This window comes from Hypanus sabinus, chromosome 19, assembly GCF_030144855.1.
Source record: "Hypanus sabinus isolate sHypSab1 chromosome 19, sHypSab1.hap1, whole genome shotgun sequence".
Lineage (NCBI taxonomy): Eukaryota > Metazoa > Chordata > Chondrichthyes > Myliobatiformes > Dasyatidae > Hypanus > Hypanus sabinus.
In genome coordinates this window covers 30,429,053-30,443,620 of record NC_082724.1, presented here as the reverse complement: position 1 = coordinate 30,443,620, position 14,568 = coordinate 30,429,053, and the positions used below count along the sequence as shown (strand labels likewise).

Here is a 14,568-nt window from a genome sequence, read left to right as displayed (position 1 = left end):
GATATGTTAATGCCCAGGAATCTTAAACTGTAGATCCTTTTCTACACCAATGACTGGCACATGGCACCCCCATTCCCCATCCTGAATCAACAATCTGCTCTGTAGTTTTACTGATGTTGATCTAGTTTGCTACTGCAGCACCACTCAACCAGGAACTAACTCAACTAACTCAACAACCACTCAAGTAACTCACTCCTGAATACTGACTCATTGCGAGAAGAGATTTGTCCAAATGCTGTCCAATATCATTGGAGACCTCGTATTCAAATTGGAGCTCTGCAGAGCCGCATAGTCATGTGTCTATAGGGAGTGGAGCAGGGAGATAATCACACCGCCTTAAAGTACATCTGTGTTGATGGTCATCAAGGAGGCAGATGTTGTTACTAATCCTCAATAGGAAGCTGAGAATACAGTTGCAGAGAGTTACACTGAAGCATGATGATGAGCTTGGATAGGAAGATCGTGTTGAGCACCACACTGCAGCCTGACTTGTCCAGGAGATCCAGGGCAGACTGAAGATCCAGAGAAATAACATCCAGTGCTTACTTGCTGTGGTGGTGGGTGAAGAGTCATTTGGATTGATATTTAAATGAGCAAGTAATAGAGAGATGTGGAATTATTGCAAGCAAGTAGGATTAGTATAGATAAACATAATTACTGGCACTGGTGTGGTGAGCTTATGGGCCTGCTTCTAAGCTGTATCACTCTATGACTCTAAGAAATGCTGTCTGACCCGTTGAGTGATTCCAGTAACTGCAGTTCTCTGATTTTATTTCCAATTACTGGCACATACTGAAGTGTAGCTTGAATCCTGATTGACAGATACTTTTGGTAATAGATTGATAGGGATATAATGAATTGGGTGATGCTGAATCTAACATCCAGTTGATGGGGTATGACATATGGAGATACATTCATTGATGCCGACCTATTGTATGAATTCACTGAATTTCTTGTGGCTTTGTATTAAATTCTGTAGCTATCTGTTCATAATATCTTTCCTTGTGGTTGGCTTCCTTATCAGCTGTTGACACTGGACAACGTCTACAGTTCAGTCTGATTGTAGTTCGGTCATAATGTATTAACCTTTACAGAAGCATGCTTTATATTGTGCAGGATTGCTTTAAATGGAACCATCTACTCCCTGATTTTAGTTTCTGTTAAAGCATGCAGCTAAATACCAGAGTAGTTAATCCTGGATGGATGTTGACCTTGTGTAACTAAGAAAGCGGCACAAAGTTGGCCCACAGCCTGCATTGCAATTAATGGCAGTAGGTTCTTTGCATATTGGGAATTCAGCAACATTTCTGGAGCAATCGAATTTGAGGTAATGCAGAATGGAGGTATTTTTTAATCAGCAAGTGCTATGTAAGATAAATGAAAACTTATGCTTTGGGGATTGGAATAATAATGTTACAATAATTGCTTTATATTGAAGGGTTATATCCTAGCATTTAGTAGAATGAGTTCTGAGTTTATCTGCAACCCGAGTATTTTAACATTGCTTAGAAGACCAAAGTTAGATGAAGAGATCAGCTGGAAAATTCTCTGGCTTTCTAGAAAAAAAAAGTGCTGTCCTAGATTTTGTCTTGCAGGTATTGGATGTAAGAGCAGTTAAGTATAAATTCCTCAAGAAGATACCAATGTTTAATCCAAGTAGTTGATCAACATTATTTCCAAATGTATCAAGCAATTGTACTTTTGTGTATTTACTTACCATTGTTCATCATTTAAAGAGAAGTGGATTACTCCTGGTGCCATGTGGTATTCAGGGCAGGAATAGGAAAATAGAACAAAAGAATGAGTTGTTGAGGAAGTTCTTGAGGGTTTAAACTAGTTTGACAGGATAATGGGAACACAGCATCAGGTCAAGTTTAGGATCGAGTCCTGCCTAAGCAAGGACCAGGACCTGCTGCATTTTTCCTATTGCCACAATAAGTCAACAGCGGATGCAATCTCATTGGTTTATCACTCAGCCTTGGATCACTTGGACAATAGTAGTGCCTATACCAGGCTGCTCTTTATTGACTACAGCTCAGTGTTCAACACAATCACATCCTCAGACCTAATCAACAAGCTCCAAAGCCTGGGCCTCTGTACCTCTCTCTACAAATGGATCTTTGACTTCCTCGTAGGGAGATTACATTCTGTGTTGAATGGAAATAAATGCTTGTCCTCTCTGGGAATCATCTTGAGGATGCATGCTTATCCCATTGCCCTAACCTCTCTACACCCATGATTGTGTTGCTAGGTGCAGCTGAAACACCATTTATAAATTTGCTGATGATACAACTATTTCAAGTTCTTTGGTGTCAACATCTCATGGGCTCAATATTATGATGTAATAACAAATAAGGAAGGCATGACAGCAGCTGGACACTCACAAATTTTTACTAAAGTACTATGAAGAGCATTCTAACTGGCTGCATCACCATCTGGTATGAAGGGCCCACAGCACAGGATTAGGATGGTCTCATTGTAATTAATAGTTTTTATTACTATGTATTGCAACGTACTGCTGCTGGAAAGAAACAAACTTCACAACGTATGCTGGTGATATTCAACCTGATTCTGATTCAGATAGTCGAGTGATTAAGAGAAGTAGAGGTCATGACCACTAACAACAGATTGAAGCAAAGTAATAGGACAGACAGCTTGAAGTGTGTGCATTTTAATATTAGGAATATTATGGGTAAAGGTGATGAACTTATAGCATGGATAAGCGCATGGAACTGTAATGTTGAGGCCATAATAGAACCTTGGTCGACAGAGGGACAGGACTGGATTTTAGAAAAGATAGAGAAGGAATTAAAAGAAATTTGCAATTGATCAGGGCTGCACTCAGAGAGGATATAATGGAGAAGTCACCGACTGAGTCCATATGGATAGAACTCAAAAGTAAGAAAACTGCAAACACTCTAATGGGATTATACTACAAATCCTCCAGTAGCCACTGAGACATTGAGGAATAGATATGCAGACAGATTAGAGAAAGATGTGAAAAGAATAGAGTTGTTGTGGGTGACTAAATTCCCCAATATAGACTGGGATCTCCTTAGTGCAAGAGGTTCATATGGGGCAGAACTTGTTAGGTGCATCTAAGAGGGTTTCTTAAATCAATATGCAGAGTACATGTTCCTTAAGATTGTTATAGCCGGGGGTAGAAATGGGGATAACCTCCCACTACCTATTAAATGTTCCCAATGGCGTGTGTCTCTGACAACTAAGTCCAGCTCCTGGCCTTAGTGTGTGGCTTAGCTACGAAACCCAGCTGAACCATTTCTACTGACAAGAGAAGCATCAAAGATGGGCTACTGGCAACTTAAAGATAGTCGCTTCGGGCAGATGAAGCTTGTCAGTTGTGGTTGGCAATTCATATAGGAGAAGGAAAACCCTGATCTCAAATCTCCACTGCCTTGCAGCTGTACCCAATCTGGGGAATGCTTTGGAAGTAAACCCTGAGCAAAAGTTTCCTAAGAAGTCCTACATTGAACTTAATGCTGATTAGCAACTCTTGTGACACTGCTGGTGCTAAATTGTATTGGTCTCTGTTGTTCCTTTGAATTCATCAGTTGTGTGGACAGGGGGAGCTTGCTACATGGGCAACAACTTGCTCTCCACATCATACTGCCCTGGCTTGTGTACTAGCTTGCATATCACATGGACAGAAGGGATCCAATATTCATAGTCGTACCCAACCGATGGAGGGCATCTGTCATTGACACCGTGGGGAACAGTGATCACAATTCCTGAAGTTCTAAGATAGCTATAGATAAGGTTAGGTTGGACCTTGTGAGTGAATATTAAAGTTGAGCAGGGCAAATTATGAGCAGGAACTAGGGGGAGTTAATTGAAAACAGATGTTTTTGAGCAAGTCAACATTTGAGAGATTCAGTCAAGGAGAAAAAGAAAACACGTGTAAGGTTTAGGAAGCCAAAATCAAACAGAGCCTTTTGAGAATTATAAAAAAGCCAGAAAGTAACTCAAGAAGGCAATTAGGAAAGCCAGGAGTGACCATACTACATTGGCAAATAGGGTTAAAGAGAATCCCAAGGCATTCTATACATATGTACGTCAAGAGCAGGAGGATAACTAATCAACAGGTAGGACCACTCAAGGATAAAGGATGTAACATGTGCTAGGAGATGGAGAATGTGGATGAGATCCAAAATTAGTTCTTGGCATCAGGGTTTATCAAGGATTAGTAGGTGGAGGATGGGTAGATCAATATGGAGAATCTATCTTGCTAGGGCATATTGAGATAAAGAAGCAAGCACTTACAGAGCAGAATGACCATAAAACCATAAAACAAAGGAGCAGAATTAGGCCACTATGCTTGTTGAATCTGCTCTGCCATTCAACCACGGCTGATTTATTATCCTTCTCAACCCTGTTCTCCTGCCTTCTCCCTGTAAAGAGGGACAAGTCCCCAGGACCTGGTTGGAATACCCCAGGTTATTTAAAGAGGCAAAAGAGGGAGTTGACTGTATCTTCCTGTCCCCACGAGCCAGAGGAGAAATCCCGGAGGACTGGCAAGTAGCTGACAGTGTTCTATTATTCAAGAAAAGAAATAGGGATAATCCTGGAAACTACACACCTATGAGTCTCATATCAGTGGTAGAAAAGTGGCTTGGAGTGGTGCTTTATAGAAAGGATTTATGAGCAATTGTTAAAGCATGACCCAATTACGGACAAGCAGACTGGCTTTGTCAGGGGTAAGTTGTGTCTAATTTATTTGATTGAGTTTTTCCAGGCGTTGCCAAAGGTTATTGATGAAGGTAGAATTGTGATTACTGCAATGTTTGACAAGGTCCCACATGGAGGTCATCCAGAAGATGAAGAGGCATTGAATCAATGGTAAATTGGCCATTTGGATTCAGAACTGGCTTTCCCAGGGAAGACAGATGGTAGTGGTTGATGGGATTTATTCTGGCTAGAGGTCCATGTCTGTGATGCTCCACATAGATCCATACTGGGAACTCTGCTGTTTGAAATATACATTAATGACATAAATTAAAAATGGGAGGGTTAGTAAATTTGCAAATGATGTGAAAACTGATGGTGCTCTAGGTAGCATTGAAGACTACAAAGGATACAGAGAGCTATCAAGAAGGTGGAGATATGGCCAGAGAAATAGGAATGGAAATTAACCCGGACAAATATGAAGAGTTGCACTTTGGAAAATCAAACATTAAGAAGCAGCATGCTTCTAACGGCAAGATCCTAAACAGTGTTGATGTACAGACGGATTGTGGGGTCCACACCTCCCTCAAAGTGGCTACACAGGTAGATAGGGTGGTAAAGAAATCAAGTAGCATACTTGCATCCCACAGTCCAAAGAAGTACTGTTTAGTACATTAATTGGTCTTTGTTAATTGTTCTGTGATTAGGCTAGTGTTAAATCAGTGGATTGGTGAGTGGTGTGGCTCATTTGGCTGGAAGAGCCTGTTCTACCTTGAATCTCTAAAAACAAAGTAAATAAATTAGACAAGGAAGTCAAATCCAGAATTGAGAATTTATGCTGCAGCTTTGTAAAACTTTAGTTAGACTGCATCTGGGCTATTTCATTCAGTTCTGGTCTCTCCATTAAATGAAGGAGGTTGACGGGGGATGGGAGCCAGAGTGATAGGTCAGTGATGGAATAATTGGTGTAAAGGAAGATGTGCAGAGAGATTGTGAGGAAACATTGGCAGTAGATAGGGTATAAATGTATTCAGTTGGATGTGTTGAAATGCGTTCACTTTAATGTGAAAAGTATCTGGTTCAAGAGTGATGAATTTAGTGCATGAATGAGTACTTGGAGCTACATTGTTGTGACCATTACAGAGACTTGGCTGTCATAAGGGCAGGAAAAGTTTTGGATATTACATGGCTTAGATATTTCAAAAGGAACAGAGAGGCAGCTGAAAGAGGTGGGGAAATGGTATTGCTAATCAGAGGTAGTATAACAGGTGGAGAAGTGGAGGACCTCATGGAGAGATTGTCTACTGAGTTTGTGTGGGTGGAAGTCAGAAACAGGAAGGGAGTAATCACTCTGTTGGGAGTATTTTATAGGCTTCTGAATAGCAACAAGACCACTGAGGATAAGATCACTAGGTGGATTTTGTAAGGGTGCAAAAAGATTGTTATCATGAGTGACTTCAGTTTTCTTACTATTGACCAGCAATCTCCTTAGTGTATCAGGTTTAAATGGGCTAGATTGTGTTAGGTGTGTACAGGATAGATCCCTCACACAGTATGTGGACAGGCTGACCAGAGGAAGGGGTATACAGAATCCATTACTAGGCAATGAACTCGGTCAGGTAACAGATCCCTCAGTGAGTGAGCAGCTTGTAAACAGTGATAACAAATCCCGGACCTTTACAATTTCCTTAGACAAGGATAGGTGGAGGCAGTATTGGGAAGTATTTAATTGAGGGAGGGCTAATTATGATGCTGTTAGGCAGGAACTTGGGAGTGTTAAATTGGGAACAGATGTTCTCAAGAAAATGTTCAACAGGAATATTGAGGTTATTTAGGGAGAGCTCATGTGGGAATCTGGATAGGTTTGTCCCATTGAGGCAAGGAATGGATATTCGGGTGAAGGAACCATAGTTGATAAAAGAGGTGGAACATTTAGTTAAGAGGAAGAAGGAAGCATACTTAAGGTTGAGGAAGCAATGATCAGCCAGGGATCTTGGAAGTTATAAGGCTGCCATAAAGGAGCTTAAGATATGACTTAGAGGGGCATGAGAATGCCTTGGCAAGGAGGATTAAGGAGAATCCCAAGGTACTTTACACATATGTGAAGAACAGAAGGATGATTAGAGTGAAATTATGACTGATCAGGGACAGAAGAGGAAAAGTGCCTTAGTGAGGAGAGGTTCTTAATGAATACTTTGCTTCAATATTTATCAGTCAGAAGGCTTCTGATGACTGTGAGAACAGAGTATGACAGACCAATAGGCTGGAACATGTCAAGGTTAAGAAAGTGACCATGCTGGAACCTTTGAGAAACATTAGGATACGTAAGTCACCAGGGCCAGAGATACCTCAGGTTACCACAAGAAGTGAGGGAAGAAATTGCTGCAACTTTGCTGATGATTTTTGCATCCTCTGTGGCCTCAGGAATAGAACTGGATATTTGTATGTTGACAAATGTAATTCCTTTGTTCAAGAAAGGAAATACAGGTCATCCTAGAAAGTAGAGATCAGTGAGTCTTACCTCAGTGCTGGGCAAACTATTAGAGAGGATTCTTAGAGGCAGGATTGACAAGCATTTGGAGAAGCTTAGTCTGATTAGCAATAATTAGCATGGCTTTGTGAGGGAGGTTGAACCTCATGAGCTTGATTGACTTTTACAAGTAAGTTATAAAACAAATTGATGAAGGAAGAATGGTGGATGTTGTGTACATGGACTTTAGTAAGACAGCCAACAAGGCTCCCCATGAAAGTAATTCAGAGAGTCAGGAGGTATGGGATCCAGGGAAACTTGCCTATGTCGATTCTGAATTGGCTTGCCCGCAGAAGGTAAGAAGTTGGTAGTATATGGAGGTTAGTGAGCTTGGTTTACTATGTCTACAGATGACAATTAAGCTGGTGTAAATGGGTGCTGAAGGACTACAACAGGACATTGGCAGGGTGTAGAGCTGGGCAGCGAAGTGGCAGATGGACTTCAATCCAGAAAAATGTGAAGTGTTACACTTCGGAGGGTTGAACTTGATGGCAGAATATAAAGTTAATGGCAGGATTCTTACCAGCGTGGAGGAACAGAGGGATCTTGAGGTCTAATTCCATTGATCTGATAAAGTTGCCATGTATGCTGATAGGGTGGTAAAAAGGTGTATAGTGTGTTGGCTTTCATTCGTTGGGGGATTGAGTTCAAGAACTACAAGGTAATGCTGCAGCTCTATAAAACTCTAGTTGAACCACACCTGGGGTACTGTGTTCAAATCTAGTCACCTCATGACAGGAAGGACGTTGACACTTTAGAAAGGGTGCAGAGATGATTTACCAGGAAGCTGTCTGGATTAGAGAAGATATCTTATGAGGAAAGGTTGAGTGATTCAGTGCAGAATAAGAGAAAACTTGATAGTGGTGTCTAAGATCATAAGAGGTATAGACAGAGTGGGCAGACAACTCCTTTCTCCCTGGTGGAAAAGGCTAATATGAGAGGACATTCTTTTTACATGATTGGAAGGAAGTATAAGCGACATTACAAAAGCAGGAGTGGGAAGTGCATGAAATGTGCTGCTGGGTCTTGAGGTAGAGTCAGATACATTTAAGAAACTCTTAAATGTTAGTGGACAATGGAGGGCTATTTGCGAGAGAAGGGCTATATTGATCCTGGAATAGGTTAAATGTTCAGCACAGGTCCTGCACGATGTTGAGAGTTTGGAGAGGTTCCAGAAGGGGTTTACCAAGACAGTGCCTGGATTAGAGACGATTTGCTATAAGAAGAAGTTGGACAAACTTGGGGACAATGGAAGCTGAGGGGAGATCTGATAGAGGTCTGTAATATTGTGAGAGGCATTGATAGAATAGACAACCAGTATCTTTTTCCCAGGGTTGAAATATCTAATACCATAGGACATGCATTTAAGGTGAGAGGGAGTAAGTTCAAATGAGGTATATGGGAAAAATGTTTTACATAAAGAGTAGTGGGTGCCTGGAATACATTGTTAGGGATGCTACTGGAGGCAAATAAGACAGAGGTCTTCGAGAGGCAATTAGACAGGAAATGGAAAGGAATATACATTGTATAGGCAGTAAGCTTAGTTTAGTTGGGCACAACATTGTTGGCCATAGGGCCCGTTACCATGCGCTACTTTTCTATAGAAATTATTATCACTTATGTAAAACTTTTTAAAATAAATAGTTACCCTGCATATTCATTCAAAACCATGTGTAAAAGATATTGCAAGCCTGTTTGATGATGATGCTACTTGCTAACATCTGATCACTAGAAAATAAGATGGATTGCCTGTCTCTGCAAATGAATCCGTGGAAGATGAGTGACTGCTCCACACCTGCCCTGTCAGAAACATGGCTCCAGGACACCACTCCAGACTCGGTGATTCTGCTAGTAGGCTTAACCTCCTTTCAGGCAGACAGAAATGTTGCAACCTCTGGCAAGACCCATAGGGGAGGTTGGTGTGTCTATGGCAGTAAGAACTAGTGTGTGAATGCCTCAGTAGTAATGGCCCACTGCTCACTGCAGATACAGTTTTTAATAGTGGTGCAGTCCCCTCTAATTAACAAAAGAGTTCACTGCCATTGTGATAGATGCTTTTCACATTCCCCCACCCGTGCTCGTGGGGAACACTGCAGGAGTTCTATGGTGCCATCCATGACTTTAAAGCTATTCACCCCAGTGGTGTCTTCATTGTTACCAGTGACTTCAATCATACCAACTTAAACACAGTCCTGCCCAAGTTCTACCAACATGATAACCAGAGGAAAGGAGATATTAGGCCTGGTTTATACCAACATTCATGGAGCCTACAAGGCTGCCATTTGTCCTCACCTTAGATACTTAGACCACATATCCATTTGGCTAACCTGTGCCTACAGACCACTGGTTTAATGAGTCAAACCAGTTTACAGAGAGATGGGACCTGACCACAAGCTGCCACTTCAGCACTGCAGGATTCTTTCAAAAGCATGGACTGGAGCATATTCAGGGAGGTGGGGACCTATGACCTTCATGTCAATGTCGATGAATATGTGGTCTACATAGGAAAATGCATGGAGGGCATTGCCATGATTAAACACCACACTGACAGGGCAAACCTGAAACCATGGCTGACAGTAGAGATTTGTCACTGCTTAGGGATCACGACACTGCCTTCAGATTGGGGAAAGGATGAACCTACGGTCAGCAAGGGCTGCGCTCTCCCGTGCCATCAGGAAGGCAAAACATGAGCACCCACAGAAAATTCACGGTGGTGCATGTGGCAAATGATACAAACCATTGCAGATTACAGGTCCACCCTGCATGTCAATGACAGAAACGCCTCCCTTCCTGATAGGCGGAATGCCTTCCACACGATTTAACATAATGAATGATGTGGCATCAAGGAAAACCCTCTCTCCCCCAAGGAAAAAGCACCTTGTCCGGCTGTAGCCAAGGTGAGGAGGATCCTAGCCAGGGTAAACCCACGCAAAGCTGCGGGGCCAGACAACCTATCTGGTCAGGTGTAGAAGGGCGGTGCAGCCCACCTAACAGAGATCTTATCAGACACCTTTAAAAGCTCTTTGAAACAATCCACTGGAGGTTTCAGAGTAGCCACCATCATTCAGGTGTCCAAGACCGTAAATGTAACTGGCCTAAACAATTACCACCCAGTGGCACTGATTTCAACGATCATGAAATGCATTGAATAACTGGTAATGGATTATATAAAATGCACCTTCCAGCTGCATTGGAACCTTTCCAGTTCACCTAATGCTCAAACCAGTGCACTGATAATACCTTGGCCTTGGCCCGCCACTTCATAATGTTCCACCTAGAATCTGGTGCCTCATACACCAAGAGGTTGTTCATTAACTTCAGCTTGACATCTTTAAGGGCTTGGTGGGTTAACTGTCTTCATTGGGACTTAAACAACCCTCTCTGTAACTGGATTTTGGACTTCTTGACAGAAAGACCCCAGTCAGTCCGGGTTGGCAGCAACATCTCAAGCTCCATCACACTGAGCACTGGTGCCTCTCGTGGCTCAGCCCGCTGCTGTTCACATTATTGGCTCACGACTACACTGCCAGATACAGCTCAAACCGCATCCTCTAATTCTCTGATGATACAACAGTGAGTCGACATACAGAGAGAAGGTAGGAGGCTTATTAAATGGTGTGAGAATAACAATGTTGAAAAGGCAAAAGAGATGGTTGTAGACTTCAGAAAAGCACAGGTCACCCACTCTCCATTGTACATCAATGGCTCTGCTGTGGAGAGAGAGAAGAAGACAGAGTTCTTTGGTGCTTGCATTGTGGAAACCTAACCTGGACCCACAGCACCTCCTCATTCGTCAAGGAGGCAAAGCAATGTCTACACTTTCTGAGGAGATTGAGGTATGCAAGGCTCCCTGCCCCTACTCTAGCAACCTCCTAGAGGAGCACCATCCATTCTGGTTGCGCCATTGTGTAGTACGGATGCTGCAAGGCATCGGACCACAGGACCTTAAAGAGGATAGTAAAACCCACTGAAAGAATTACTGGGGTCTCCCTCCCCACTATTTGTAACATTTACTGGGAGCATTGTAGATGAAGGTCCCGAAGCATTGCTAATGATACCTAACACTCCTCCTACAATCCCTTTGACCCACTACCGTTAGGCAGGAGGTACAAGAGCATCAGGTCAAGGACTGCCAGACTAGGTAACAGCAGTTTCCCTTAGAATGAGACTAATGAATACCCTGCCACCACTGAGGTCTTGCCATTAAGACAGTGAGCTGTTTACTGTATACTTTTGCTACATGCATTTTGTACTACATTTTATGAACACTTATGGTAATATTTTGTTTCATGTGCTGTGTGTGATATATGTTTTTTTAGTGCGTTGTGGTCTGGAGGAACATTGTTTGGTTTGGTTGTATATATGTACAGTTAGATGACAATAAACTAGGACTTGAACTTGATAAGGGTCAAAAATGTTTGCAACTGTTTTTAACCACCCTAACACAATGTTAAGTCCCAGTTTTCACATCAATTTTTAATTTGCTTCTCTAACCAGTGGTCCGAATCTAGTTGCATTTCTGGCATGTGTATGGCACTATCTTATAGGGGTTGCATCAAACATATATTAATTTGGTCAGCTAGGTATATTGGGAAGTGTGGAAAATAAACCTACACTGTAGTTAGAAACTTTCATGAGTAGCATTTCTATGTTACAGTGTACTTTGAACATTTTCTTTTATCTTAACAAGAACCATATTATTTAACAGGGAATTGGCCAGAAACAGGATGATAATTATACCCTAAGTGACAAGTTCATTCCACCATGCTGGATGCTCACTTAAACGTTAAAACTACCTTGGATTGTTGTGGGCCTGCATGATTCAGCTGTTGCGTTACTAAATCCACTATGGAGAATTGGATCAAGATGGAGAAAAGGGAGTAGGTGCTCTGTGTTTGTACCACACAGGTAATCTAATAAAGAGGGGTTGGATAGATTGGCTGGATTTTTAAAATTTGACTATTGAAGTGTTCTTCCGTATGGGTTAAAAAGAAAAAAAATGATTTTTTTTTAGGGATATGAATGATATTCTCTCAGTAATTAACTGTAAATTCAGCAAACAATTAGTGCAAACATATAGAGAAGAGGCATAAAGAGAATTTACAGAATTGGGAGAGAAACCCTGCGGAAGAACTTAGTCAACAAGAAGTAATGTGAACACATTTTGTTGACATCAGCCACAAGGTTTCTTGGAAAGTAGATTTATTAGCCAAATTGCTTGCTGTGTAATTGGTCTTTCTCCAAAATACTGTGGTTTTCTTCCCATTTTTCTGCACCAATCAATGCATTCCTTTGAATGCTACAGCAGTCTGAAGTACGCTGGTGTTTCTCTGTTACATACATTGGCTCTGCACGTAATTGCGGGTTTTATTCTGAATTTCAATTAATGCACGTATATTGTTTCAGCTCCATCTGAATTTACTTAAATTTCAACATGTAATAAATGGAGGCATATCAATGTTTTATCACAAATGCTTCTTGCAGCGTCTTGTAGGTTTTGAAATATACAATCTAGGTTACATAAATACAAAAATTAATTTTCATAATACTTTGCAGCAAAGTCATTGATCTGAGGCAAAACATGTTTTGGCAAGTAGCCTGCGAACACACAAAGAATCGTGTTGCCTTGGCTTTACAGTGAGTCTGCATTGAGTACAAAGTGTAAAAGGTTTTGTGCTGTCTTTTAAAAAGATTTTTAAAAGTTTTTACATCAGCAAAAAGCTGAAGCCATGGCTACTCCTTGTTAATCTTAAATATTAGCTGGGTATTTGAATGTCAAAGAGGAGATAACAGACTTGAGAGTTTTTGGTGCTTGTTGAGAGGAAACTGTGGAGCTGTACATAAGTATTTACAGTTAACAGCACACCATTTAGATTCACTGTCACAGCCTCCAATTTGTGCTTCTAGTCTGTGAGGATTTATTTGAATATCATCCTTCCAAATAGCCTTTGTAAGTTTCAATAACATGGAGAAATGAGATCCTCAATTGCAAATAGTTGGTGGGGTCTTTGATACAGATCCTGGGTGTGTTCCTTACTGGAGTATCTTTCATCTTGAGGAGTTGAACAGTTTCAAAACTATATATATATAATTGACTAAAGTAGCTATTTAAATTGAATTTCATCAGTGCTTTACCCAATCGAAGAGTGAACTTAGGCTTATTTGGCAGTAGACCACACGTAGTTCAGTACATGTTGATCATTATAGTCTATATTTCAGGAGCCAAATATTTTTCTATGTTTCAAACAATAGTGAGTGTCACAAAACTACTAAAAATCTACCACAAAATATCACATGAGAATATGCTTAAAGTAAATTGATTGCTTGGGGAAACAATACGGTTTGATTTCTTGGTTTCCGAGCTAATAATCTAATGCATGGAAGGAAATTCCTTAAACAGCAAATGGTGGAAAACTGTGCAGATTAGACAGATTCCATGGAAGAGGAATAGAGTTAACATTCCAGTTTGATGAAGCTTATCAGAATTTTGTTATGAGTTCTGATGAAACCTTATCAACGTGAAACATGAACTCTTTTTCTCTCCTCACAGATGGTTCCTGGCCTGCGGAATATTTCCATCATTTCATGGTAGCGAAGTTGTTTGTGTGAGGCTTTACAGACCCAGTGATTGATTGGAAGATTGGGGTGCAACTCCCTCCACTGTCTGTAAGGAGCTTGTACATTCTCGCTGTTAGAGCATGGTTAAGTCTGGGTGTTCTAGTTCCCTGCCATCTTCCAAACGTCCAAGTAAACTATGGGCCAGCTATGTTGGCGACATTTCCAGATTGCCCCAGTACTTTGCATTGATTGTTGACGCGAAGTGTTTCACCATTTGTTTCAATGTATAAATAAAGCTAATCTTAAAATCTTAATCTTAAGCTCTTTAAGATTTTCAGTGTCTGCAGCTTTTTACTTTTGACTGAAAGTATCTATTATGATGAGGCCACAGTGACAGCAGCTTTCTTTTGCAGTGATGGATCCATACATGCAGATTGAGAAAAACATTTCATGTCTATGTTGATATGCTTTATAAGAATTGCACTACGAAAAATACATAGAAACTTAGAATCATAGAAAAACGACAGCACAATATAGGCTCTTCGGCCCACAACATTGTGCTGAACATGTACTAGGGTTTTACCTAATACAATTACTTAGGGTTACCCATTGCCCTCTATTTTTCAAGCTCCATGTACCTATCCATGAGTCCCTTAAAAGACGCTATTATATCCCCCTCCACCACCATCGCCGGCAGCCCATTCCACACACTCACCACTCTCTGCATAAAGAAACTTACATATATAAGCCTTGCATGGGGTACCTTATCAAATGCCTTGCTGAAATCCATATACACT

The 14,568-nt window shown here is 41.1% G+C and overlaps 1 long non-coding RNA gene across 1 annotated transcript; it reads left to right on the top strand.

Moving 5' to 3' along the window:
- Positions 1-10,665: 10,665 nt before the first annotated feature.
- Positions 10,666-14,343, top strand: LOC132378116 (uncharacterized). The gene is made up of 3 exons (XR_009506892.1): positions 10,666-10,809; positions 11,922-12,121; positions 13,764-14,343. It is a non-coding gene; the product is annotated as an uncharacterized LOC132378116 (long non-coding RNA).
- The last annotated feature ends 225 nt before the right edge of the window (positions 14,344-14,568 follow it).